We start from the raw sequence: 26,642 nt of genomic DNA, 5'->3' as shown, positions 1-26,642 counted from the left end.
AATTAATTTTTTTTTGCCTCAAAAACATATGTGGATCATCCAATTAAAGTTTTATACTGGGAGATGTGATTTCTTAACACATCCTGGAGAATCATTTCTCCTGGGAATGCAGTTCAAATAAGCATAAAACATTTGCAGTTCAGAAACAGGTCGTGGCATTAGAATCATTACTTCTAGATTCATGAATTAGAGTCTTATTTCCAGAGTCTTATCTTGGGACGTATTTTTTGACTTGGGCATACATAAGTCAATATGATATTGCTAAAACTTCTTTAAAAGTTATGGAGTGTTAAGATGGGGGAAGGGCCAAGAGACTTTCTCCTAAGAGGGGACTTATTTTATGAAAGAAAGATATGAAAAAATCATAGAAAAATAAAAGTATAGAATCAAGTGCAAATGTGTAGTAAAGAGAATGATAGCAAAGATCTATTTCAGTAACACCTGATGTCTTTAACATGTCTCTTGATTTTCTGAGTTGTTTATGGTTCCACATACTAAGACAGGTAACATTTTATTGCAAATGAGTTTATTTAAAAATTTGAGTGCCTGGCTGGCTCAGTTACTCTTGATCTTGAGATTGTGAGTTCAAGCCTCACACTGGGCGTAGAGATTACTTAAAATCTGAAAAACACATTTTGATAGTAGTTTTGAGTTAGACTCTTTTCACTCCACTTCCAAACTATAGTGTTTTATTCCTGCAGGCTGATGTCCTTACAACAGAACTGGAAACTACATCTTCAAAATGTCTACACCTGGATGCAAAAAAATCAAGTTCTTCAACAAGAGTTATTATCAATGAAATCTTTCGAAGAAGAACGTGAAAAACTAGAGAGCAATAACAAGAAGTTACAGCAAGAAGTAGTAAAATTGAAACAATTTATGGAAATGAATATGGTAGAACGCGGTCAAGTGGAACAGTATAAACGGGAGATTGAAGAAAGAGCACGACTGGACATAGAAGAAAAATGACACGAAGTCAACCTGTTTTTACAGGTTAATTGATTGATCTGTAATGTGCTGTAATTCATTTCACTGCAAATTACATTTTGGATAGATGTATTGTAGGGGTTTCCTCTACTTGCTTTATGGTAATTTGTAGATTCCTGGAGGCATTTGTTCCTCCCTTTAAACATTTCAGTTTTCATCGTTATTCCTACTAAATCGAGAGGATAAGAAAAAATGATGATTTAAACAACTAGTCTCACTATGAAGAGGAAAAGAAAAATTATGATTTAAAAATTGCACTGTACTTGGATTATTCTTAAGTTTATTGTTGACTTTTAAAATATTGTCATTGATTCTATTATTTGAATTATCAGATTGCGTGAATACTAATACAAGAAAGATTGAACTTTAATTTTATAAATCCTATTTAATTCAGTTGACATTGATGATAAATATTTTACACTTGAGCTTTTTTTCATTTAAAATTGCTCTCTGAATCATTGACTCAGAACTAAAGGAAACAGGTATAATTAATTATTCAGATTGTAGCTATTTTATTTTATTTTATTTTATTTTTTTTTTTTTTTAAATTTTTTTTCAACGTTTTTAATTTATTTTTGGGACAGAGAGAGACAGAGCATGAACGGGGGAGGGGCAGAGAGAAAGGGAGACACAGAATCGGAAACAGGCTCCAGGCTCCGAGCCATCAGCCCAGATCCTGACGCGGGGCTCGAACTCACGGACCGCGAGATCGTGACCTGGCTGAAGTCGGACGCTTAACCGACTGCGCCACCCAGGCGCCCCATATTGTAGCTATTTTAAAACTGTCCTGTTAATTTGCTTTAGGCACAAGCAGCAGCTCGAGAACACTTGGACCAGTTAAGAGAAAATGCTCATGCTTCAGCGAGAAGTCAAATGGAACTTAGAATTAGAGATCTGGAATCTCAGGTCTCTACAATGAAGACTTCTCAAGAAGATTCTACTAAAATAGAGTTGGAAACCTACAAGCAACTCTACCTAGAAGAATTAAAAGTTAGAAAGTCCTTGAGAAATAAGCTGAACACGTAAGTCAAAACAGAATCATAGACAAGAAATTTAGCTTATTAATTTGCCTCTAAAGCATAATTTTTGTAGAGCCAAGATCATGAGATGAGTAGGAAGTGAAAGCCAACTAGATGGTGTCAGTTTGGAAAATGATGATTCTAAGTGAACTCACCTTTGAAATGTTAGTTCAGGACAGTTTGCATCCCTCCTCTTTTTTTCGGTTTTACAGGACCTCTTCCCCCACCCCTCCGCACCCCCCGCCCTGTATATTTTCCATTGATCGGATCTGCTAGTCTTTAAGTGCATTGTTCGAAGCTTTCTCATTTAGAAGCATATTATTATAAAATTGCTTGTCAGAATCACCCTAAATAGAAATGTCGATGAGTTTCTTTTTGGAAGATTACATCTTTAACCTAAAAGGTCAAGTACTACTACTACTCATCCTGGCAGCTTGGTACATTTATTCTCTTGATTGTGATCTTTGGTATGATTACTAGAGTGGGCCTTGAGAAAAACCATCCTTTATGCTTTTTCTACTTTACATAAAGGCATACAGGTGAAATACAGAAAGACTCACACAGGGCTGAAGGGTAGTATAATTCCCAAAGTGGCTAAAAAGAGCACCATGGTGGGAGGGAGGCATGTGGAAGACGGAAGACACAAAGGGCAGATTCTGCCTCCAGTGCCTTGGTAACTGTTATAAGCTAATTGCCTCTGTAGCTGTTTTAGTTCTTTCTGATCACACGTCTGTCATCTACTATCTCCCCTAGAGATTGTTGGTCTCAATGATTCCTCAGTGTCAAATGCTCAGTTTCTTTGAGATAATAAGTGAAATGTACAAGAGTGGTGAAAGCAAACGCTTGAAAATGTCTTTGAGGGATGGTTTAGTTTTATATCTGTAAACAGGTTTACTAAATATAAGTATGTATATATAATGGCATCCTGAAGGATCCTGTCAGTACAGCCACTCCAGAAGACAGCAAGTATTATTTGTTAAGCCATGTACATCACTGATAGCCACTTCTCTCCCTTTCCTGGTCTGAATTGTTAGTTAGGAATCCCCCTGGAATCATAAGCATTTCTTTAGAACAATTTTAAAAGTATAATTTTAGATAGTAGGTGTGCTCTGTCACACGTTCAGTGTTAAAACACTGTTCAATGGCAAATGCTATTTACTATTATGGAAACTTAAAAAAAAATGTAAGTCATTTAGGAATTATTTGGGGAAAAAGAAAATGTATTTGTGTTTTTTAGTCTTCACAGGGCTAAGGAGAGACTGTCAGAGAGCAATACAAAACTTCTTGAGGAGAGAAAGCAGCACCAAACTTTACTCAGGACCCTTACATGAGCCCAGACCTGGAACCACCTTATTGTGGACATTTTGAAAATAATTTAGTGCTCAATGGAAACCTTACTGCAAGAGGAAACTTAGTGATTCCTACCTTAAACCCACGGCCGTCATATGACTACTGGGAGACTTCCTTGTGGAAGGTTAGTTATATTATCTGTTTTACTTTGGGTTTCAGATATCTGATATAATTGTTGCTTTTAATTTGGTGAAATTCTGAGTTGTTTAAGTAACCAATACATACGAAGTAAAAGTCATAATTATACATGCTAAGAAAGAACTGGGGTTAATTTTATATATATTAGTCCCTTGATCTCTCATTTCTAAGAGATACTTATTTTTATTTTATTTTAGCGAGAGAATGAGTGAGTGCATGCAGGGGAGGGGCAAAAGGAGAGGGAGAAAGAGAATCCCAAGCAGGTTTCATGCTCAGCACAGAGCCGAATGTGGGGCTCAGTCTCAAAACCATGAGATCATGACCTGAGTCAAAATCAAGATTTGGACACTAAAAACAACTGAGCCACCCAGGTGCACCACAAGAGACACCTAGTATTAACTGTATTCAGTAAATATAACTAAACTGACCCATGTTAAATTTCTTGAAAAGCTTTCATTTAAATTTGCTTTTTAGAAAATAAATGTTATTGCCTGATAACCACAGGTACACTTAGATGCTTGGACTTATTTTCAGTTGGCAGTGGTTCATAAACATCTGAAAGTTTTGCTATAATCCAGTTTTTGCACCCCTGTGTGTCAGTGAATGATCGTGCTCCAAACACTTAACGACATATGAATGTTTACTATTTAAAAGAATCCATGGGGGTGCCTGGGTGGCTCAGTCAGTTCAGCGTCTAACTCTTGATCTCAGCTCAGGTTTTGATCTCAGGGTCATGAGTTCAAGTCCTGCATTGGGGCTCTACACTAAGCATGGAGGCTACGTAAAAAAAAAAAAAAAAAAAAAAAAAAAGAAGAATCCATGGTAAGTCCTTTTTATGAATGAAATCAACTTGTAACACTAAAAAGGTTAATTTCTCTTTTAAGTTAAAAGATTTGCTGTTTTCTTACACGAGAATACATCTTTAATTGCTTTCTTACTTATGGCACTCTTTTTCCTTTTTCCTTTTTTTTTTTTTGACTTATACCACCTTTGTTTCAACTTTTATAAAATATCTTGCTGAGCGATTGTAGAGCATTTTATAAATAGCTAAATCAAACAAATATTTGAATTTTTAAAATGAAGCTTTTATTTCTTCAAATGAGTTCTTTGCCCGTTTCTCTTCTCTTTTTCTGGAACCCCTTGAATGCAAGTATTATTACACCGGATGTTGTCCCACAGGTCCCTTAACCTAGCCTCATTTTTAAAATTCTTTTTTTTTTTTTTTTTGGCTTGGATGATTTCTACTACCCTGTCTTGCAAATTGTTGATCTGTTCTTCTGCATCTTCTTATCTGCTGTTGATTCCCTCTAGTGTATTTGTCATTTCTGTTATTGTATCCTTCAGCTCTGATTGGTTCTTTTTTATATTTTCTATCTCTTTGTTGATGTTATCACTGGATCCATTCATTCTTCTCCCAAGTTCACAGAGCATCTTTAGGACCGTTACCTTGAACTCTTTATGAGGTACATTACTTATCTCTGTTTCACTTAGTTTTTTTTCTTAGATTTTGTCATGTTCTTTCATTTCAAATGTACTCCTCTGTGTCCTCAGTTTGTCTGACTTTCTATGTTTGTTCCTAAAATGGTTCCTTTCAACTTTTTCTCTCTTTCGAGTTGGCGTGGCCTTTGAACAATGTACGTTAGTTATGAAGTCAAGGAAGAAGAGAATGTTTCTGTAAGTGCTGTCTAGTCATTTTTCTGGGTGGAGCTGTGACAGGTGACACTGGGTAGGTGGCAAGTAACCCTGCTCTTCTCGTTCTAAATTCAGAACACAGGAGACAGGGAGATGGAGAGAAACTTAGTAGCTTTATTACTAATACACACTAACAAATTGGAGGATATGATTTAGGTTATGTTAGCCACTTTGGGCTTCCTCCTAAATTGGGCACTTCCCCACACAGTTGTAAATTGAGGAAACAAATGCTTGACCCCCACCCCGGGGGCCGGGTGCTTACCACAGAGCTGAGAGCAGACCCAAATTCATGTTACTGTGGGCAGGCACATCTTTTTCAAAGAGGAGATTCAGAAACACGTAAGCACTGCTTAGCTCCTTCTCCCAAATTCACCGGTTAGGTAAGTCTCCCTTCCCGTCGGGAGGGAGGGGTAGAGATAAGTCCACATGTAAGACGTGAAGGTTCACCTATAATTTCCGACTGGATTTAAATTATAAATAAAGTGAATTGTGTCTTTTGTACATACCAACGAATGATGAGAGGTTAGGCAAAAGCATGCTAGATGGGAAAGAGAAATCTGTGTTGGGTTTGAAATTTTGCTATAAATAACCACACCATGGGTTCACTCATTTGTTGATTGATTTTGATAAACCAAATTTTCTTTGGAAGAAATAAATAATTCTTTCAGGAAGAATTTCCTCAGTTTCAGCTTGCTTGCTTCACCTAAAGATTTTCTCTTTCGAGTTCTCTGTCCTGTGGTTTTAAAAAGTTGTGCTTAAAAATTGACTGCTACTAAAAGGAGTTAACATAATTTCTGTTCCTTTATTTTTATTGATGACTTTAAAATTTGTAATTTAGTTTTAGAGCTACTATTGTGGGCCTCATACCTAAACATTATTGAGCCACATGACAAAGTTTTATGTATTCATTTTCTCTGAGTTATACTTAAAATACACATATTTTTCCTGACTATGAGGAAGTAACTGGCATAGATCTCTAGGCTTGGTAAGACCACAAGTGTATTCCTGGTCTGCATCTAGTTGGATTCATGACCTCAGGCAAAGTACACTCTCTCTGAGCCCTTTTTGTCTATTATGCAAAATTCGGGACTTTGACTAAATTGGTGACTTTTATACCTTCAAAATAATTTTTTTTCAAAGAATAGAATGTATTTTTTTTGCATTAAACTGTATTGTGTAAAACAGAGAGAAGTAGAGCTGTCTAACTAAAGGAGAGATGGAGACTACGGCTGTGACTTCCTTGTCCCTCAATCCTGCAGTGTCCCCAACCAAACCTTAGATTTCTATGGGCCATATTTGAATGTTAACAGTTAATGAGAAAATCCTTCTAATTAAAAATCCTTTAAAAATGTTCTTTGAATTAAAATTTGCTGATATATATTTTTTCTGTGTATAATTTTCTCAGCCTCTTATATTTCTGATCAATGGAAAGGTATGCATAAAAGTACACGTGTTCTTATTCATGGACTTGAAAGCTATTTTCGCCATTGAAACACAGTTTTTACCTAGAAATAAACATAAAGGTCACAGAGGTAAATATTTAGGAAAAGAGCTTTTGGGGAAAAGATGCAACATTACCTTGGTAGCTCCTTAAGTCATGTCATATAAAAAACGTGGTTTATATTTTATATCATATTTATTAATGGTAACACAAAATTGTTTGAATAAAGCCTTCCCCCATCATCTGGTATTAAGTTATTAATTTTTAAGTCTGGTATAGTAATGTTGTCCCATTCATTTTATAAGGCCTGAATACAATGCTATTGTCAAAAAAGTGTTATGTTTCCTCAAAAACTTAAAAATAGATATTCATGAATCCCACTACTGTGTATTTACCCAAAGAAAATGAAAACAGTAATTTGAAAAGTTGTATGCATCCCTATGTTTATGGAAACATTGTTTATGATAACCAAAATAGGGAAGCAACCTAAGTGTCCATGGAGAGATGAATGGATAAAGACAATGTGTAACATGTATACAATGAAATATAGCTCAGCTATCACAAAGAATGAGATCTTGCCATTTGTGACAACATTGATAGACCTAGAGGGTATTATGCTAGGTGAAATAAATCGGAGAAAGACAAATAAACACTATCTGATTTCACTTACATGTGGAATATAAAAAAACAAAACAAGTGAACAAACAGAATCATAACTACAGAGGACAAATTGGTGGCTGCTAGAGGGGAGGTGGGTAGAGAGGTATGGGCAAAATAGGTGAAGGGGAGTAAGAGGTACAAATTCCAGTTATAAAGTAAATAAGTCACAGGAATGAAGAATACAGCATATGGAATATCATCAAAAATATTGTATTAATGTTGCATGGTGACAGAGGGTAACTACACGTACGGTAGCAAGCATAGCATAGTGTATACAATTGTCCAATCTGAATTTGTATACTGAAAAACTAGTGTAACATTGTATGTCAACTATACTTCAATTAAAAAAAGGTATTAGGGAAAACAGTCTCTGAAAATACTGGGAAACATGTCAGCTAAAACATTTGTCCTCACACCCAAATTTGTAAAGACATTGGAATCCTCATCACCACAGTGTTGACTATGTTCAGTACACTATTTTGGAGCCCGATTGGGGCATTCAGGGAGAGGCTAACTTGTCTAAGGAAGATCTAAATAAGAACATTCTAGACAGGAACAGTTGTAATACACACTTGACCCTTGACCAACATGGTTTTGACCTGTGCGGGTCTACTTTACTTACACATGGATTATTTTTGGATAGTGTACAGTATTGTAAGTGTATTTCCTCTTCCTTCCATTTTTCTCAATGTCATTTTTTGCCCTAGCTTATTCTACTGGACAAAACACGTATGAATCGACTGTTTATGTTACCGGTAAGGCTTCCGGTCAACAGTAGGCTATTAGTAATTAAGTTTTGGGGGGATGAAAAATTGTATACAGGTTTGTGAATGTACCCCAACCCCTGTGTTATTCAAGGGTCACCTGTAGTCAAGTGTTTCAAAACTTGGTCCTAATTTGGAGAAAGGAAACAAAGTTACAATTGAAAATTTTATACTGTTTTCCTTATCTGTAATTGAGAAAGTTATAAATCAGAAGCTAAGTTTGAAAACTGTTGTAACCCTCTATTTTTCCTTTCTTCAAAGAGATTTTCTGAAATCTTTGTGTGCATATGAAAAGAAATAAGTGTTTTAGTCATAATACAGATAGCAAAATATTTTTACTCAAATTTTTGCCAGTAGAATTTCCACATGACTGTATGACAGTCCCACTTTCTTCATTTTATATATATTTAAGAGTCAGTCCTGAAAAACTAATAGCAAAAAGCATTCCTTCAAATTCTGTTTTTCTAAGAGTGAAAAAATGGAAAGCCCATTTTAAGGAACAATTCATTAAGGTAAAAACCTGATTAAACTTTCACAAATGGCAGTTTTTCTAATCATTTCCAAGTAATAATTCAGTATACAATATGAATCTTGTTTAAAGTTTTTTGTACCAGTAAGATCAAACATCACCTTTCAGAGATTATACATATTCAATAGATCAATATTAATTGTGCTTTTTATCAGATTCGCTTAAATAGCATTATATATATATATATTATACACATATTATATGTAATATATATGTATTATATATTACACACACACGTATATATATATATATACATATATATACATATATGTATATACATATATATATACATAAATATATGTGTGTGTGTATGTATGTATGTATGTATCTGTTCTCCATTATCTAAAACTAAAATAAAATAGGAATTTATTTTATTCATGTGATTGTCTTCCTATTTAAGCAATCCCTAACTTTGGTTTAATCTCTACAAGTATTATTTCAAGACCACATGTCGTAAGCTGTATATAATTCCTACAATGACTTTTGTTTACCTTACACATTCTAAATAATATTTGGCTTATTTCAGACGCAGCAGGAGTTGGAGAAAAGAATAACCAGAGCACTAGAAGAAGGTATGTTGCCAAAATGTATGAAGTTAGATATCATTGATTTCTGAAATAAACTATAAATAGTAAATGGCATCCCTTTCCATTGTTTGCATAATAGATACTACATTCACATTTTTTTGTACATAGCTAATAAAAAATGTAAAAGCATGAGCATAATGAAGAACACACTTCTTCCTCATTTAGTCCTCATGTGTCATAGCTCTTTTAAAATCTCCCACAAGTCTAGGGGCACCCAGGTGGCTCAGTCGGTTGGGTGACTGATTTCAGCTCAGGTGGGTTCAGGCCCCACAGAGGGCTCTGTGCTGAAAGCTCGGAGCCTGGAGCCTGCTTCAGATTCTGTGTCTCCCTCTCTCTGTGCCCCTGCCCGCTTGTGGTTTGTCTCTCTCTCAAAAATAAATAAACGTTAAAGAAGTTTTTTTCAATCTCCCTAAGTCTATATATCTGTTATTATTTCTGGCGACAATCTTCCTTCACTGGTGCCATCCCTGTGGAACTGTCAACCTGCACAAGTCTCAGAAAAGGTGTGCTTTATCAAATTGTTTCTGCTAGTGATAGAAGACCCAAAAAGCCAAAGTCGTCTTAGTAATGCTTGGTTAAGTAATTAGAGGTCATATAGCTGTCATTGACAGGTAACGGGTTTCAATCTTCACTCATTGATTTTGTCATTGCTCTTGCCCTTGGGTAAAACTTCAAATTCCTTAGCATGGAATGAAAACACCCAAATCAGTTTGCTTCTTGCCAGATGATTCAGCCTTGTCTCTCACTGTTTGCCCTACTCTGCTGCTTTGCTCTAGCACCTTGTCAAACTAAACTACTCATAATTAATTGCACAAGTGTTCTTCCTCACTTCTAGCTCTTTGTATGTGCTTCTTCCCTCTACCTAGCATACTTTTTCCTTATCCTTCGGGTATCAGCTGACATATCACCTTCACCAAAGAGCAGACAATATTGACACAAAACTGGGATGTCCCTTCCGTATGTTCCAGTAGTGCTGTGTTTCATACCTGTCACTTATATCTGTATACTTGGCTCTGTTTGGAAATGCCTGTTTGATTTTTCGGTTTATAGTTTATGATTGTTCAGGGTGGACTGTGTCCTCATCTTGTACTTTCGTCTTGTAATGAAAAAAACAGAAACTCTGACATTTATCCACAATAGCAATTAATTCAGTGTGCAACCCTGAGCAAAATATATTTAATACTAATCTTGGGTTTCATATTGCAGTTGTACATAGGTATTTTTCATTTTTCTTAACACTCATAAAGGCCCCAACTTTTTTTTTCTATTTCCTTTCCTTTCCTTTCCTTTCCTTTCCTTTCCTTTCCTTTTCTTTTTTTTTAATCACTTGTAGTGAAAAGTATTTTGGAGAAAGAAGATAATTCTTTCTTTTCCTTTTCAGCTGCTACCAAATTTGAATGAGGATCCTGTAGAAATCCTTTAGTATCTACTGATGATTCAATTCTAAATCAAGATCCAGTATGGAAAGCGTCACGAGAATATGTACAGATTTTGAACAAAAATTATACAATTTGAAAAATAAATAGAAAAAATTTACTGGATGCTTACAAAACATTTTCATTGCTTCCCAATTGAACACACTATACGGCAAAATCTTGATTAAAGGAAAAAGTTTTTGTTTCATATGTGTGTAATGAAAATCTTTATAATATTTCAAACTATGTTTCTTGGCATCCCATTAACTTTTAAGCACATTTTGTACGTGCAAACCAGCACTAGAGGGTTTTACATACATCAGACCGCTCCACTACCAGCGGTTTGAACAGCACCCAAACAACCAAGTTGTCATTAATACTTCAGTAGTGTTCATGGATGGCTTTTTGTATTTTCCAATTTTTATGACTATATGTGGGCCTAAAGATTTAGACATTATTTTGATGTATTCCTGCTGTGGCTATTGACAATGTTTGTACATATTACATTTTTTTTATAGTGCCATAAAACCTATCTATGATTTTAATTGTAAACACTGATTCGTAGCTCTTTCCACATGGAGAAATAAGATTTGCCTAAGGCTTTTCAACTTTTCTATTTATTTATTTATTTATTCATTAATTTATTTTTGATTTGCTTCTTGGAAACAAAGTTAGAGACAAGAAAAATTAGAGAAAACAAAACAAAAAAACCTCCCCCCCCCCCGCCCCAGAGCCATTTGCAAGTAAACTGCTAATGGGATGCCTGATTCCTGTAGCATTTAAATCCTACAAGTCAGTACATTCCACATAACTACCACACAACCTTCACAATCAGAACATTAACTCTAATACACTCGACTCTTAAACAACGGGGTTAAGGGCTCTGACCACGCCCCCCCACAGTCAAAAAGCCATGAACAACTTTTGACCCCCAAAGACTTAACCACTACTACTACCAGTAATCTTTTGTATATTATCGTATCATACTATATTCTTAAAGTAAGCTACAGAAAATACCATGAAGAAAATTATAAAAGAAATTACATTTCCAGTACTGAAAAAAAAAATCTGTGTGTAGTCAGTGCACCCATTAAAACTCTTTTGTTCAAGGGTTCAGTATAATTCTATCATTTATTCCTCATAATTCTTTTTAAGTTTGGTCACTTATCTGTAGTATACGTTATACCAAGGAAGGTCCTGTTTAGAGCCATGTATTGAATTGTGTGTCTTGGTCTCTTTCACTCCAGAACAGTTCCTTTGTCTTTCCTCGACTTTCATGACTTTTAACCTTTTGACGGGTAAATTCCAGTAATGTGGAATGTCTTTCAATGTGGATTTTTCTTAGGCTTCCTTATGGTAAAATTCAGACCATACATGTTTAGCAAGAGTATCACTACAACCTACTCTTTGCATCCTATCATGTGACCTACAATTTTGATTTGTCCCCATACTGGTGATGTTAATGTTGGCCACCGGAGGTAGTATCTGCCAGGTTTCTCGCCTGGAATGTTAACTTTCCACTTTCCAATTATTTAGTATTTTATGGGGAAGTACTTTGAGACATGTAAATATCTCCTTTCTCAGACACCCTGTGCCAGGCCACCTCTTCTGCAGATGACTTGCCCCCCTGCAGGTTCTGAAAACCCCCACTGGGCTATTCTTCCCCTGTGCAGATGCCTCCCTACCCTGTTCAGTCTGTGATACTTCATTATTCTATACCATTCACTTTTCAGGGATGCTCTCACTTGAGCTCCAACACTGTGCAGGGTGACTGTCCTACACATAATGCCTTCCCCATTCTAAACTCTAACACCTCACTCTGGACCCCCACAACTCCATGCCTCTGTTTCTAGGACTGGGAACTAAAATGTTGGGGATGAGAAAGAAGAAAGGAAGAAGGGCTCCACGGGTCTTTTATAATCAACTTGGCAAGCTCTCCAAAGCCGGTTCTCATTGGAATTGCATCGAATCGGCCAACAGTTTGTAAGGAAAGACATTTCTTATACTGATTTTTCCAAACAACTAGTCTTTTAATTATCTAAGCTTATTCCCCACAATATATTGTTTCTTACTCGAGTGTTTTTTCTGCAGATTCTTTTGGATTTGGTACATGCAGTGACATATAATCTATAAATAGTGGCATTTTTGTTTCCAATTCCTAGAGCCTTCATTTTTTTTCTTTCCTACTACAAGAATGACGTTGAGTAAATGTGAGGATAGTGAGTGTTCATGTCTTCTTGAAATTGCAACATGTAAAAGTAGTTTTCTATAACTATGTAGATAGTGGGGTTTTTAAAAGTGTGCGTCTTTTATTAGTCTCTTAGTTTGCTCTTGCCGTTTACAACAGATCACCATCCACACAGTGTCTTAAAGCCACACGCATTTATCTCACATTTTTATGGGCCAGAAGCTAAGCAATGGCTTAGCTGGGTCCTTTGTTCAGGTTCTCACAAGGCTGTACTCAAGGTGTCTGCTAGACTGCGCTTCCCCATTTGGGTGCTTCAACGGGGAAGAATCTGCTTCCAAGCCCATTGAGTTTGTTTATAAGAGAATTTCCTTGTGACCATATGACTGGACTCATTTCCACAGCTCTTTGCCAGTTGGAGGCTAGTTGGAGGCTTAGGTCCTAAGCGTTCCCAGACACTTGTCTTAGTCTTTTTGGGCTGCTCTAACAAAATACCATAGGCTTATGAAAAAAAAAAAAAGTTTTATTTTTCACAGTTCTGGAGGCTGGGAAGTCCAAAATGAAGGCACTGGCAGATTCAGTGTACAGCGACGGCCTGCTTCCTGGTTCATGGACGCTGGTCTTCCTGCTTGGCACAGGGCCAAGGGAGCTCTCACAGCCCTCCTTTATAAGGGCACTAATCCCATTCATGAGGGCTCCACCTTCGTGACTTCATCATTTCCCAAATCCCCCACTTCTAAATACTATCACGTTGAACATTAAGAGTTAACACATGAATTTGGGAATTTGTGGGGACACAAATATTCAGCCTAGAGCAAGGCTGTTCCTTGTTCTTGGCCACGCAGACTTCCTCAATACGGCCGCTTAGTTTAGGAGGCCAGCAAGGAGAATGTCACTTCAGCGAAGGCTCAGTCCTCCTTGAAGGGTGTTCACGTGATTAGATCAGGGTTGCCTAGCATAATCCTCCTTTGGATTAACTCTGAATTAACTGAATTAATTATGTCTGCAATTTTCCTTTACATGTGCCATATTCTAATAGCTAGAGTCAAGTCACAGATCTTAAGCGAAAAGATTTATAAAGAAAAGGTGACAACACTAAAGGGCAGATATTATGGGGTCACTTAGGGTCTTTCTGCTACAAGTATATTAAGGAAGTTCCCTTATAATACTAGTTTTCTAAGTTCTGTCATGAATGAATATTGAATGTTAAAAGATGTTTATTTCACATCTATTGAGATAATTTTTTTAACTGTTTATTTTTGAGAGAGACCAAGCAAGCCAGCAGGGGAGGGGCAGAGAGAGAGGGAGACAGGATCTGAAGCAAGCTCTGCGCTGACAGTGGCGAGCCCAATGTGAACCCCACGTGGGGCTTAAACTCACATACTGTGAGATCATGACCTGAGCCTAAGTTGGATGCTTAACCGACTGAGCTACCCAGGTACCCTGAGATAAGTTTTTAAAATATTTGTGAATGGGGGGAGGGGCCAAGATGGCGGAACAACATGGAAGTTTTGTGTGTGTGTCTCCCATCCATGAAATACAGCCAGGCCAACACGAAACCATCCTACACACCTAGAACACTGATCGGAGGACTAACACAACAATCTGCACAACCCGAACCACAGAATTCAGCAGGAATTTACCCCAAAAGAAAGAGCATGAAGAAACCACAGCCAGGGATTTAACCAACACAGGTACAAGCAAGATGTCTGAACCAGAATTTAGAATCACGATAATAAGAATATTAGCTGGGGTCGAAAATAGATTAGAATCCCTTTCTGCAGAGATAAAAGAAGTAAAAAATAGCCAGAATGAAATTGAAAATAATATAACTGAGCTGCAATCCGGATGGATGCAGTGGCAGCAAGGATGGACAAGGCAGAACAGAGAATCCATGATATACAGGACAAACTTATAGAGAATAACGAAGCAGAAAAAAAAAGAGGGAGATGAAGGCAAAAGAGCATGATGTAAGCATTAGAGAAACCAGTGACTCATTAAAAAGGAACAACATCAGAATCATAGGGGTCCCAGAAGCGGAAGAGAGAGAAATAGGGTTATTAAGGTTATGTGAGCAAATGATAGCGGAAAACATTTACAAAACCTGGGGAAAGACACAGACATCAAAATCCAGGAAGCACAGAGGACCCCCATTAGATTCAACAAAAACCGACCAACAAGGCATATCATAATCAAATTCACAAAATACCCAGGCAAGGAGAGAATCATGAAAGCAGCAAGGAAAAAAAAAAAAAAGTTCCCTAACCTAAAAGGGAAGACAGATCAGGTTTGCAGCAGACCTATCCACAGAAACTTGGCAGGCAAGAAAGCAGTGGCAGGATATATTCAGTGTGCTGAATCAGAAAAATATGCAGGGGCGCCTGGGTGGCTCAGTCGGTTAGGCGTCCAATTTTGGCTCTGGTCATGATCTCGCAGTTTGTGAGTTCGAGTCCCCTGTCGGGCTCTGTGCTGACAGGTCAGAGCCTGGAGCCTGCTTCGGATTCTCTGTCTCCCTCTCTCTCTGCCCCTCCTCTGCTCATGCTCTCTCTCTCTCTCTCTCTCTTTCTCTCTGTCAAAAATAAATAAACATTAAACAAATAAAAAAAATAAATGCAGCCAAGAATTCTTTATCCAGCACGGCTGTCACTCAAAATAAGAGAGAGAAAAAGTTTCCCAGACAAACAAAAATTAAAGGAATTTGTGACCACTAAACCAGCCCTGCAAGAAATTTTAAGGGGGACTTTCTGAGGGAAGAAAAGATGAAAAAATATATATACATACATACATACATACATACATATATACATATACATATATGTATATATATATATATATACTAAAAGCAACAAAGATTAGAAAGGAGCAGAGAACTCCACCAGAAACTCCAAGTGTACAAGCGTCATAATGGCAATAAATTCATATCTTTCAGTACTCACTCTAAATGTCAGTGGCCTCAATGCTCCAATCAAAAGGCATAGGGTAACAGAATGGATAAGAAAACAAGGTCCATCTATATGCTGTTTACAGGAGACCCAGTTTAGACCTAAAGACACCTTCAGATTGAAAATAAGGGGATGGAGAACCATCTATCATGCTAATGGTCAACAAAAGAAAGCTAGAGTAGCCATACTTATATCAGAAAATCTAGAGTTTAAAATAAAGACTGTATCAAGAGATGCAGAAGGGCATTATGTCATAATCAAGGTGTCTATCCACCAAGAAGACCTAACAATTGTAAACATTTATGCGCCAAATGTGACAGCACCTTAATATGTAAATCCATTAATCACGAACATAAAGAAACTCATCGATAGTAATACCATAATAGTAGGAGACTTCAACACCCCACTCACAGCAATGGACAGATCATCTAATCAAAAAAAAAAAATCAACAAGGGAACAATGGCTTTGAATGACACACTGGACCAGATGGACTTAACAGATATATTCAGAACATTTCATCCTAAACCAGCAGAATATACGTTCTTCTCCAGTGCACATGGAACGTTCTCCAGAATAGACCATATACTGGGACATAAATCAGCCCTAAGTAAGTACAAAAAGATTGAGATCATACCGTGCATATTTTCAGACCACAACACTATGAAACTCGAAATCAACCACAAGAAAATATTGGGAAAGGTAACACATACTTGGAGACTGAAGAACATCCTACTAAAAAATGAATGGGCCAACCAAGGAGTTAAAGAGGAAATTGAAAAGTACATGGAAGTCAATGAAAGGGATAACACCACAACCCAAAACCTCTGGGATGCAGCAAAGGTGGTTATAAGAGGAAAATATATAGCAATCCAGGCCTTCCTAAAGAAGGAAGAAAGATCTCAGATACACAACCTAACCTTACGCCTTAAGGAGCTGGAAAAAGAACAGCAAATAAAACCCCAAACCAGCAGAAGACAGGAAATAATAAAGATTACAGCAGAAATTAATGCTATCGAAACAAACAAACAAACCCACAAAAATACCAGTAGAACAGATCAATCAAGCCAGAATCTGGTGCCTTGAAAGAATTAACAAAATTGATAAACCACTAGCCAGTCTGGTCAAAAAAGAAAAAAGGAAAGGACCGAAATAAATAAAATCAAGAATGAAAGAGGAGAGATCACAACCAACACAGCAGAAATAAAAACAATAATAAGATAATAGTACGAGCAATTATATGCCAATAAAATGGGTAACCTGGAAGAAATGGACAAATTCCTAGAAACATATACACTACCAACACTGAAACAGGAAGAAATAGAAAATTTGAACAGACCCATAACCAGTAAGGACATCGAATTAGTAATCAAAAATCTGCCAAAAAACAAGAGTCCAGGGCCAGATGGCTTTCCAGGGGGGAATTCTACCAAACATTTAAGGAAGAGTTAGCACCTATTCTCTTGAAACTGTTCCAAAACATAGAAATGGAAGGAAAACTTGCAAACTCTTTCTATGAAGCCAGCACTACCTTGATTCCAAAACCAGTCAGAGACCCCCACTACAAAGGAGAACTATAGACAACGTTCCCTGAGGAACATGGATGCAAAAATTCTCAACAAGATATTAGCCAACCAGATCCAACAATACATGAAAAGTATTACTCACCACGACCAAGCGGGATTTATACCTGGGATGCGGGGCTGGTTCCATATCTGCAAAACAATTAACGTGATTCATCACATCAATAAAAGAAAGGGCAAGAACCATATGACCCTCTCAATAGATGCAGAGAAAGCATTTGACAAAATACAGCATCCTTTCTTGATAAAATCCCTCAAGAAAAGAGGGAGAGAAGGAGCATACCTCGAGATCATAAAAGCCATATATGAACAACCCAATGCTAATATCCTCAGTGGGGAAAAATGGGAGTTTCCCCTCTAAGGTCAGGAACAAGACAGGGATGTCCGCTCTCGCGACTGTTACTCAACATAGTATTGGGAGTCTTAGCCTCTGCAATCAGACAACACAAAGAAATAAAAGGCATCCAAATCGGCCAGGAGGAGGTCAAACTTTCCCTCTTCTCAGATGACACGATACTCTATATGGAAAACCCCCAAAATGCCACCAAAAAACTGCTAGAATGGATTCATGAATTCGGCAAAGTTGCAGGATATGAAATCAATGCGCAGTAATCGGTTGCATTCCTATACACCAACAATGAAGCAACAGAAAGAGAAATCAAGGAATCTACCCCATTTACAGTTGCACAAAAAGCCACAAAATACCTAGGAATACATCTAACCAAATAGGTGAAAAATGTATATACTGAAAACCATAGAAAGCTTATGAAAGAAATTGAAGAAGACACAAAAAAATGGAAAAAAGATTCCATGCTCCTGGATAGCTAGAACAAATATTGTTAAAATGTCGATACTACCCAAAGCAATCTACATATTCAATGCAATCCCTATCAAAGTAACACCAGCATTCTTCACAGAGCTAGAACTTACAATTCTAAAATGTGTATGGAACCAGAAAAGGCCCCGAAGAGCCAAAGCAATCTTGAAAAAGAAAACCAAAGCAGGAGGCATCACAATCCCAGACTTCAACCTATACTACAAGGCTGTAATCATCAAGACAATGTGGTACTGGCACTTGGACAGACAGTCAGATCAATGGAACAGAATAGAGAACCCAGACATGGACCCACACACGTATGGCCAACTAATCTTTCACAGAGCAGGGAAGAATATCTAGTGGCATAAAGACAGTCTCTTGAGCAAGCAGTGCTGGGAAACTGGACAGCGACATGCAGAAGAATGAACCTGGACCACTTTCTTACATTTTTCTTACACAAAAATAAACTCAAAATGGATGGAAGACCTCAATGCAATACAGGAAGCCATCAAAATCCTCAAGGAGAAAGCAGGCAAAAACCTCTTTGATCTTGGCCGCAGCAACTTCTTATTCAACACGTCTCTGGAGGCAAGGGAAACAAAAGCAAAAATGAACTAGTGGGACCTCATCAGACTAAAAGGCTTCTGCACAGAGAAGGAAACAATCAGCAAAATGAAAAGGCAACTGACAGAATGGGAGAAGGTATTTGCAAATGACATATCAGATAAAGGGTTCGTATCCAAAATCTACAATGAACTTCTCAAACTCAACCACCCAAACAACAAAAAATCAAGTGAAGAAATGGGCAAAAGACATGAATAGACACTTCTCCAAAGATGACATCCAGATGGCCAACTGACACGTGAAAAAATGCTTCACATCACTCATCATCAGGGAAATAAAAATCAAAACCACACTGAGCTGCCCCTTTATGCCTGTCAGAATGGCTCACATGAACAACTCAGGCCACAACAGATGTTGGCGAGGATGTGGAAAAGGAGGATCTCTTTTGCATTGTTGGTGGCAATGCAAGCTGGTGCAGCCACTCTGAAAAACAGTATGGAGTTTCCTCAAAAAACTAAAAATAGAACTACCCTACGACCCAGCAATTGCACTAAGCATTTATCCACGAGATACAGGTGTGCTGTTTCGAAGGGACACATGCACCCCATGTCTATAGCAGCACTATCAACAATAGCCAAAGTATGCAAAGGAGCCCAAATGTCCATCGATGGATGAATGTATAAAGAAGATGTGGTATCTAGATACAATGGAATATCACTCGGCAATCAAAAAGAATGAAATCTTGCCATTTGCAACTACATGGATGGAACTGGAGGGTGTTATGCTAAGTGAAATTAGTCAGTGGCTCCCCCATCCTCCAGGGGGACAATCTACAAAGGGCCAGTTCAGCACAGAGCTTCAGCTGCATCTCTAGCCCACAGGCCTGAGGTGGGGGAGAGGAGGGGAGGGGAGGGTGTGCCCCAGCCCTCTTCTGTCCTCATGGAGCCTGCTCTAGCATAGGGCCAGGAGGGTGAGAGATTCAAACTGTAGTGCAGAGAGGCTTTGTTCCAGAAGCTGCGCCTTGAGGCGTGGGGCAAATGCCCTTGCACAGCGAGGGGATGAGACACATCAATGCACAGGGTCGGCGTGCGGGGGCTAGGGCTGTCCCCGTGTACCCAGGCAGCAGGAGTGGAGTAGCACTCCCCCATGTGTACAGGGCACAGTTGCGAGGTGCAGCCATGCACTCAAGAGGCTAAAGTGCCTGTAGGGTTAAGGGAGATAGAGGAGCAGACCCGGCAGGGTCTGGGCCAAGCTGGAGGGCAGAGGCCTGGGCTCAGAGTCGGATCCCATCCTGCCTGGGACCCTCTGCTGAAAAACCAGGCACAAAGAACTCGCTCAAATAGTGGTTCCTGAACCTGAGCTGATAACCTGAGATGTGACCATCCACCCAGTTTCCCTGACCAAGAGCCCAACAGTCATCCTGAATCTGGCTTCTCACTGACCTCGCACTCCCCATCGCCAGGCAGGTTTCTTCAATGCCCAGGTACTTGTCGTCCCACCCGGCCCCCTGTGCCACTGTCCCACGCTGCCTGCGCCACCATCCCCGCTCACCTGGACAACAGCAGCAGCCTTGCCAGGGAAGGGGCTCCTGGCTTGAGCCCCACGAGCCAAGCAAAAGCCACATCTGATGCTGCCCCTCTCGGCTTGGAACACCTGTTCCCAGGATAAAATCCAAATACTCTAGGAGGCTCCAAGTTTCTGTGTAATCTTTCACTCCCTGCCCAGGTAGGCTCAGCTGAACTGCACTTCCCCCAGACTGAGGGAGGACTGAGCTGCCTCACCCCTGGCCTGCCCCCAGGGCTCCTCACCCTACACTGGGTGGTGCTGCCCAACTCTCTTGGGGCCCCAGCACAGAGCCTGATGCAAAGGAGGTGCTGACCTTGGCCTGTTGAATGAATAAACGACACTCCTCCTCCGCCCCCAAATCCACACACTTGCACCTGCAGTCAGTGCTGCTGGGCTCTCACAACTGGTCTGGGGTTGGAAAAAGTCTAGTCCTGCCTGGGCAAGGCACACCCCGATGAGGTGGCTCATGTACAGGAACTCTACGGGTCCCCCACAATGGAGGGAAGTGTTGGAGAGCGGAGACACGGGGAAGGACTCCAGACTTCAAAGCCCTCTGAGCAGGATGGCTGATGGTCCGGAGGAAACCCAGCAAGGAAGGAGGGGAAACAGGAAGAGATCTCGGTTCACCCCTGGGTGCTTAGTGCCTGGCACCATGCCCGGCTGCTGCTGGCTAAAAGGATGGGCTGGGACCCTGGCTCTGCCCCCCGCCCCCAACTCTGGAATCCTCCTCTCTTGGAGGCAGAAAAGCAGGGGCTGGTAACACCGCCTCACAGGGATCTGGAGAAGTGACCAGGCTGCTCCTGTCCCAGATCCTACAGCTCCAGCTTTCTGGGAGCCCAAGGAAGGACGTCCACCTCCTTCAGGAGAGGTGCCATGGAGCAGGTGCACCTGGGGAGCCTCCGTGGAGCTGGAACAATGAGCCCTTTCTCTTTTCCCTTCCCAATCCACCTCTGCCCACCCCTGCCTTCGAGGGGCCCCGGTGCCCTTGGCTCAGGACCCGACCATCTCCACCGGGGGACACTCAAGAAGCCCTCACCAAATGGCACAGGGCACCATGCAGGGCTGTAGGCACCGGGCCCCTGCTCCTTCATATGGAGCCGCCAGTCTGTTCTTCCTCCTCTGATTAGTCTTTTCCCTCTTCTAGATCCCGAGAGCATTCCGGAAAAGGGCCGCAAGTGCCCAAATGTCCCACTGAGTGTGAGAAAGAAGAGAAAGGAACAGCAGTGACCAGACCATCACCACAAGGGGACAGAGTCATTCAGGAGTCAGGTGGCCAGGGTCCAGGCCTTAGCAATGCCACTAGCTTGCCGGGAGAGCCTGAGCACCAGGTGAAGTGCTCCATGTTTTCTCACCATCACGTGACCATTTCAGAGGGGGAAACTGAGGTTTGGAGAAGGGACAGGACTCGCCGAGGTCAGGCAGCAGCGAGCTGTGGGGAGGTCCTGGCACAGCAGAGGCCACGTGTGTGCTACTGCAGCTCACCAATGCTCAAGACCTCCCCGTTCCTGCCAGACTTCAGTTTCCCCCACTGACCACCAGGGGCACAGACTGGATCTTCCATCTTCGGGCTGACTTAAGCTTACAGGCTTAAGATCACCCTGCTCTCCTGTTGACATTCTGAGCGCCAGGGTGTGGGTAGAGGAGACAGACCACGAACAGGTATCATGTCATCTGAGAAGAGGGAAAGTTTGACCTCCTCCTGGCCGATTTGGATGCCTTTTATTTCTTTGTATTGTCTGATTGCAGAGGCTAAGACTTCTTCTGCATGTCGCTGTCCAGTTTCCCAGCACCGCTTGCTCAAGAGACTGTCTTTATGCCACTAGATATTCTTCCCTGCTCTGTGAAAGATTAGTTGGCCATACGTGTGTGGGTCCATGTCTGGGTTCTCTATTCTGTTCCATTGATCTGACTGTCTGTCCAAGTGCCAGTACCACATTGTCTTGATGATTACAGCCTTGTAGTATAGGTTGAAGTCTGGGATTGTGATGCCTCCTGCTTTGGTTTTCTTTTTCAAGATTGCTTTGGCTCTTCGGGGCCTTTTCTGGTTCCATACACATTTTAGAATTGTAAGTTCTAGCTCTGTGAAGAATGCTGGTGTTACTTTGATAGGGATTGCATTGAATATGTAGATTGCTTTGGGTAGTATCGACATTTTAACAATATTTGTTCTAGCTATCCAGGAGCATGGAATCTTTTTTCCATTTTTTTGTGTCTTCTTCAATTTCTTTCATAAGCTTTCTATGGTTTTCAGTATATACATTTTTCACCTATTTGGTTAGATGTATTCCTAGGTATTTTGTGGCTTTTTGTGCAACTGTAAATGGGGTAGATTCCTTGATTTCTCTTTCTGTTGCTTCATTGTTGGTGTATAGGAATGCAACCGATTACTGCGCATTGATTTCATATCCTGCAACTTTGCCGAATTCATGAATCCATTCTAGCAGTTTTTTGGTGGCATTTTGGGGGTTTTCCATATAGAGTATCGTGTCATCTGAGAAGAGGGAAAGTTTGACCTCCTCCTGGCCGATTTGGATGCCTTTTATTTCTTTGTGTTGTCTGATTGCAGAGGCTAAGACTCCCAATACTATGTTGAGTAACAGTCGCGAGAGCGGACATCCCTGTCTTGTTCCTGACCTTAGAGGGGAAACTCCCATTTTTCCCCACTGAGGATATTAGCATTGGGTTGTTCATATATGGCTTTTATGATCTCGAGGTATGCTCCTTCTCTCCCTCTTTTCTTGAGGGATTTTATCAAGAAAGGATGCTGTATTTTGTCAAATGCTTTCTCTGCATCTATTGAGAGGGTCATATGGTTCTTGCCCTTTCTTTTATTGATGTGATGAATCACGTTAATTGTTTTGCAGATATGGAACCAGCCCCGCATCCCAGGTATAAATCCCGCTTGGTCGTGGTGAGTAATACTTTTCATGTATTGTTGGATCTGGTTGGCTAATATCTTGTTGAGAATTTTTGCATCCATGTTCCTCAGGGAACGTTGTCTATAGTTCTCCTTTGTAGTGGGGGTCTCTGACTGGTTTTGGAATCAAGGTAGTGCTGGCTTCATAGAAAGAGTTTGCAAGTTTTCCTTCCATTTCTATGTTTTGGAACAGTTTCAAGAGAATAGGTGCTAACTCTTCCTTAAATGTTTGGTAGAATTCCCCCCTGGAAAGCCATCTGGCCCTGGACTCTTGTTTTTTGGCAGATTTTTGATTACTAATTCGATGTCCTTACTGGTTATGGGTCTGTTCAAATTTTCTATTTCTTCCTGTTTCAGTGTTGGTAGTGTATATGTTTCTAGGAATTTGTCCATTTCTTCCAGGTTACCCATTTTATTGGCATATAATTGCTCGTACTATTATCTTATTATTGTTTTTATTTCTGCTGTGTTGGTTGTGATCTCTCCTCTTTCATTCTTGATTTTATTTATTTCGGTCCTTTCCTTTTTTCTTTTTTGACCAGACTGGCTAGTGGTTTATCAATTTTGTTAATTCTTTCAAGGCACCAGATTCTGGCTTGATTGATCTGTTCTACTGGTATTTTTGTGGGTTTGTTTGTTTGTTTCGATAGCATTAATTTCTGCTGTAATCTTTATTATTTCCTGTCTTCTGCTGGTTTGGGGTTTTATTTGCTGTTCTTTTTCCAGCTCCTTAAGGCGTAAGGTTAGGTTGTGTATCTGAGATCTTTCTTCCTTCTTTAGGAAGGCCTGGATTGCTATATATTTTCCTCTTATAACCACCTTTGCTGCATCCCAGAGGTTTTGGGTTGTGGTGTTATCCCTTTCATTGACTTCCATGTACTTTTCAATTTCCTCTTTAACTCCTTGGTTGGCCCATTCATTTTTTAGTAGGATGTTCTTCAGTCTCCAAGTATGTGTTACCTTTCCCAATATTTTCTTGTGGTTGATTTCGAGTTTCATAGTGTTGTGGTCTGAAAATATGCACGGTATGATCTCAATCTTTTTGTACTTACTTAGGGCTGATTTATGTCCCAGTATATGGTCTATTCTGGAGAACGTTCCATGTGCACTGGAGAAGAACGTATATTCTGCTGGTTTAGGATGAAATGTTCTGAATATATCTGTTAAGTCCATCTGGTCCAGTGTGTCATTCAAAGCCATTGTTCCCTTGTTGATTTTTTTTTTTTGATTAGATGATCTGTCCATTGCTGTGAGTGGGGTGTTGAAGTCTCCTACTATTATGGTATTACTATCGATGAGTTTCTTTATGTTCGTGATTAATGGATTTACATATTAAGGTGCTGTCACATTTGGCGCATAAATGTTTACAATTGTTAGGTCTTCTTGGTGGATAGACACCTTGATTATGACATAATGCCCTTCTGCATCTCTTGATACAGTCTTTATTTTAAACTCTAGATTTTCTGATATAAGTATGGCTACTCTAGCTTTCTTTTGTTGACCATTAGCATGATAGATGGTTCTCCATCCCCTTATTTTCAATCTGAAGGTGTCTTTAGGTCTAAACTGGGTCTCCTGTAAACAGCATATAGATGGACCTTGTTTTCTTATCCATTCTGTTACCCTATGCCTTTTGATTGGAGCATTGAGGCCACTGACATTTAGAGTGAGTACTGAAAGATATGAATTTATTGCCATTATGACGCTTGTACACTTGGAGTTTCTGGTGGAGTTCTCTGCTCCTTTCTAATCTTTGTTGCTTTTAGTATATATATATATATATACATATATGTATATGTATATATGTATGTATGTATGTATGTATGTATATATATTTTTTCATCTTTTCTTCCCTCAGAAAGTCCCCCTTAAAATTTCTTGCAGGGCTGGTTTAGTGGTCACAAATTCCTTTAATTTTTGTTTGTCTGGGAAACTTTTTCTCTCTCTTATTTTGAGTGACAGCCGTGCTGGATAAAGAATTCTTGGCTGCATTTATTTTTTTTATTTGTTTAATGTTTATTTATTTTTGACAGAGAGAAAGAGAGAGAGAGAGAGAGAGAGCATGAGCAGAGGAGGGGCAGAGAGAGAGGGAGACAGAGAATCCGAAGCAGGCTCCAGGCTCTGACCTGTCAGCACAGAGCCCGACAGGGGACTCGAACTCACAAACTGCGAGATCATGACCAGAGCCAAAATTGGACGCCTAACCGACTGAGCCACCCAGGCGCCCCTGCATATTTTTCTGATTCAGCACACTGAATATATCCTGCCACTGCTTTCTTGCCTGCCAAGTTTCTGTGGATAGGTCTGCTGCAAACCTGATCTGTCTTCCCTTTTAGGTTAGGGAACTTTTTTTTTTTTTTCCTTGCTGCTTTCATGATTCTCTCCTTGCCTGGGTATTTTGTGAATTTGATTATGATATGCCTTGTTGGTCGGTTTTTGTTGAATCTAATGGGGGTCCTCTGTGCTTCCTGGATTTTGATGTCTGTGTCTTTCCCCAGGTTTTGTAAATGTTTTCCGCTATCATTTGCTCACATAACCTTAATAACCCTATTTCTCTCTCTTCCGCTTCTGGGACCCCTATGATTCTGATGTTGTTCCTTTTTAATGAGTCACTGGTTTCTCTAATGCTTACATCATGCTCTTTTGCCTTCATCTCCCTCTTTTTTTTTCTGCTTCGTTATTCTCTATAAGTTTGTCCTGTATATCATGGATTCTCTGTTCTGCCTTGTCCATCCTTGCTGCCACTGCATCCATCCGGATTGCAGCTCAGTTATATTATTTTCAATTTCATTCTGGCTATTTTTTACTTCTTTTATCTCTGCAGAAAGGGATTCTAATCTATTTTCGACCCCAGCTAATATTCTTATTATCGTGATTCTAAATTCTGGTTCAGACATCTTGCTTGTACCTGTGTTGGTTAAATCCCTGGCTGTGGTTTCTTCATGCTCTTTCTTTTGGGGTAAATTCCTGCTGAATTCTGTGGTTCGGGTTGTGCAGATTGTTGTGTTAGTCCTCCGATCAGTGTTCTAGGTGTGTAGGATGGTTTCGTGTTGGCCTGGCTGTATTTCATGGATGGGAGACACACACACAAAACTTCCATGTTGTTCCGCCATCTTGGCCCCTCCCCCCATTCACAAATATTTTAAAAACTTATCTCAGGGTACCTGGGTAGCTCAGTCGGTTAAGCATCCAACTTAGGCTCAGGTCATGATCTCACAGTATGTGAGTTTAAGCCCCACGTGGGGTTCACATTGGGCTCGCCACTGTCAGCGCAGAGCTTGCTTCAGATCCTGTCTCCCTCTCTCTCTGCCCCTCCCCTGCTGGCTTGCTTGGTCTCTCTCAAAAATAAACAGTTAAAAAAATTATCTCAATAGATGTGAAATAAACATCTTTTAACATTCAATATTCATTCATGACAGAACTTAGAAAACTAGTATTATAAGGGAACTTCCTTAATATACTTGTAGCAGAAAGACCCTAAGTGACCC

General features: G+C 39.7%; 1 long non-coding RNA gene across 1 annotated transcript; it reads left to right on the top strand.

Moving 5' to 3' along the window:
- The first annotated feature begins 688 nt into the window (after positions 1-688).
- LOC131495941 (uncharacterized) lies at positions 689-10,767 on the top strand. Its single transcript, XR_009254183.1, has 5 exons — positions 689-993; positions 1,792-2,009; positions 3,253-3,480; positions 9,107-9,152; positions 10,549-10,767. It is a non-coding gene; the product is annotated as an uncharacterized LOC131495941 (long non-coding RNA).
- The last annotated feature ends 15,875 nt before the right edge of the window (positions 10,768-26,642 follow it).

This window comes from Neofelis nebulosa, chromosome 15 (genome assembly GCF_028018385.1).
Source record: "Neofelis nebulosa isolate mNeoNeb1 chromosome 15, mNeoNeb1.pri, whole genome shotgun sequence".
NCBI lineage: Eukaryota > Metazoa > Chordata > Mammalia > Carnivora > Felidae > Neofelis > Neofelis nebulosa.
Note: the sequence above shows the minus strand (reverse complement) of the source record. Positions and strands in the feature narration are given on the sequence as shown.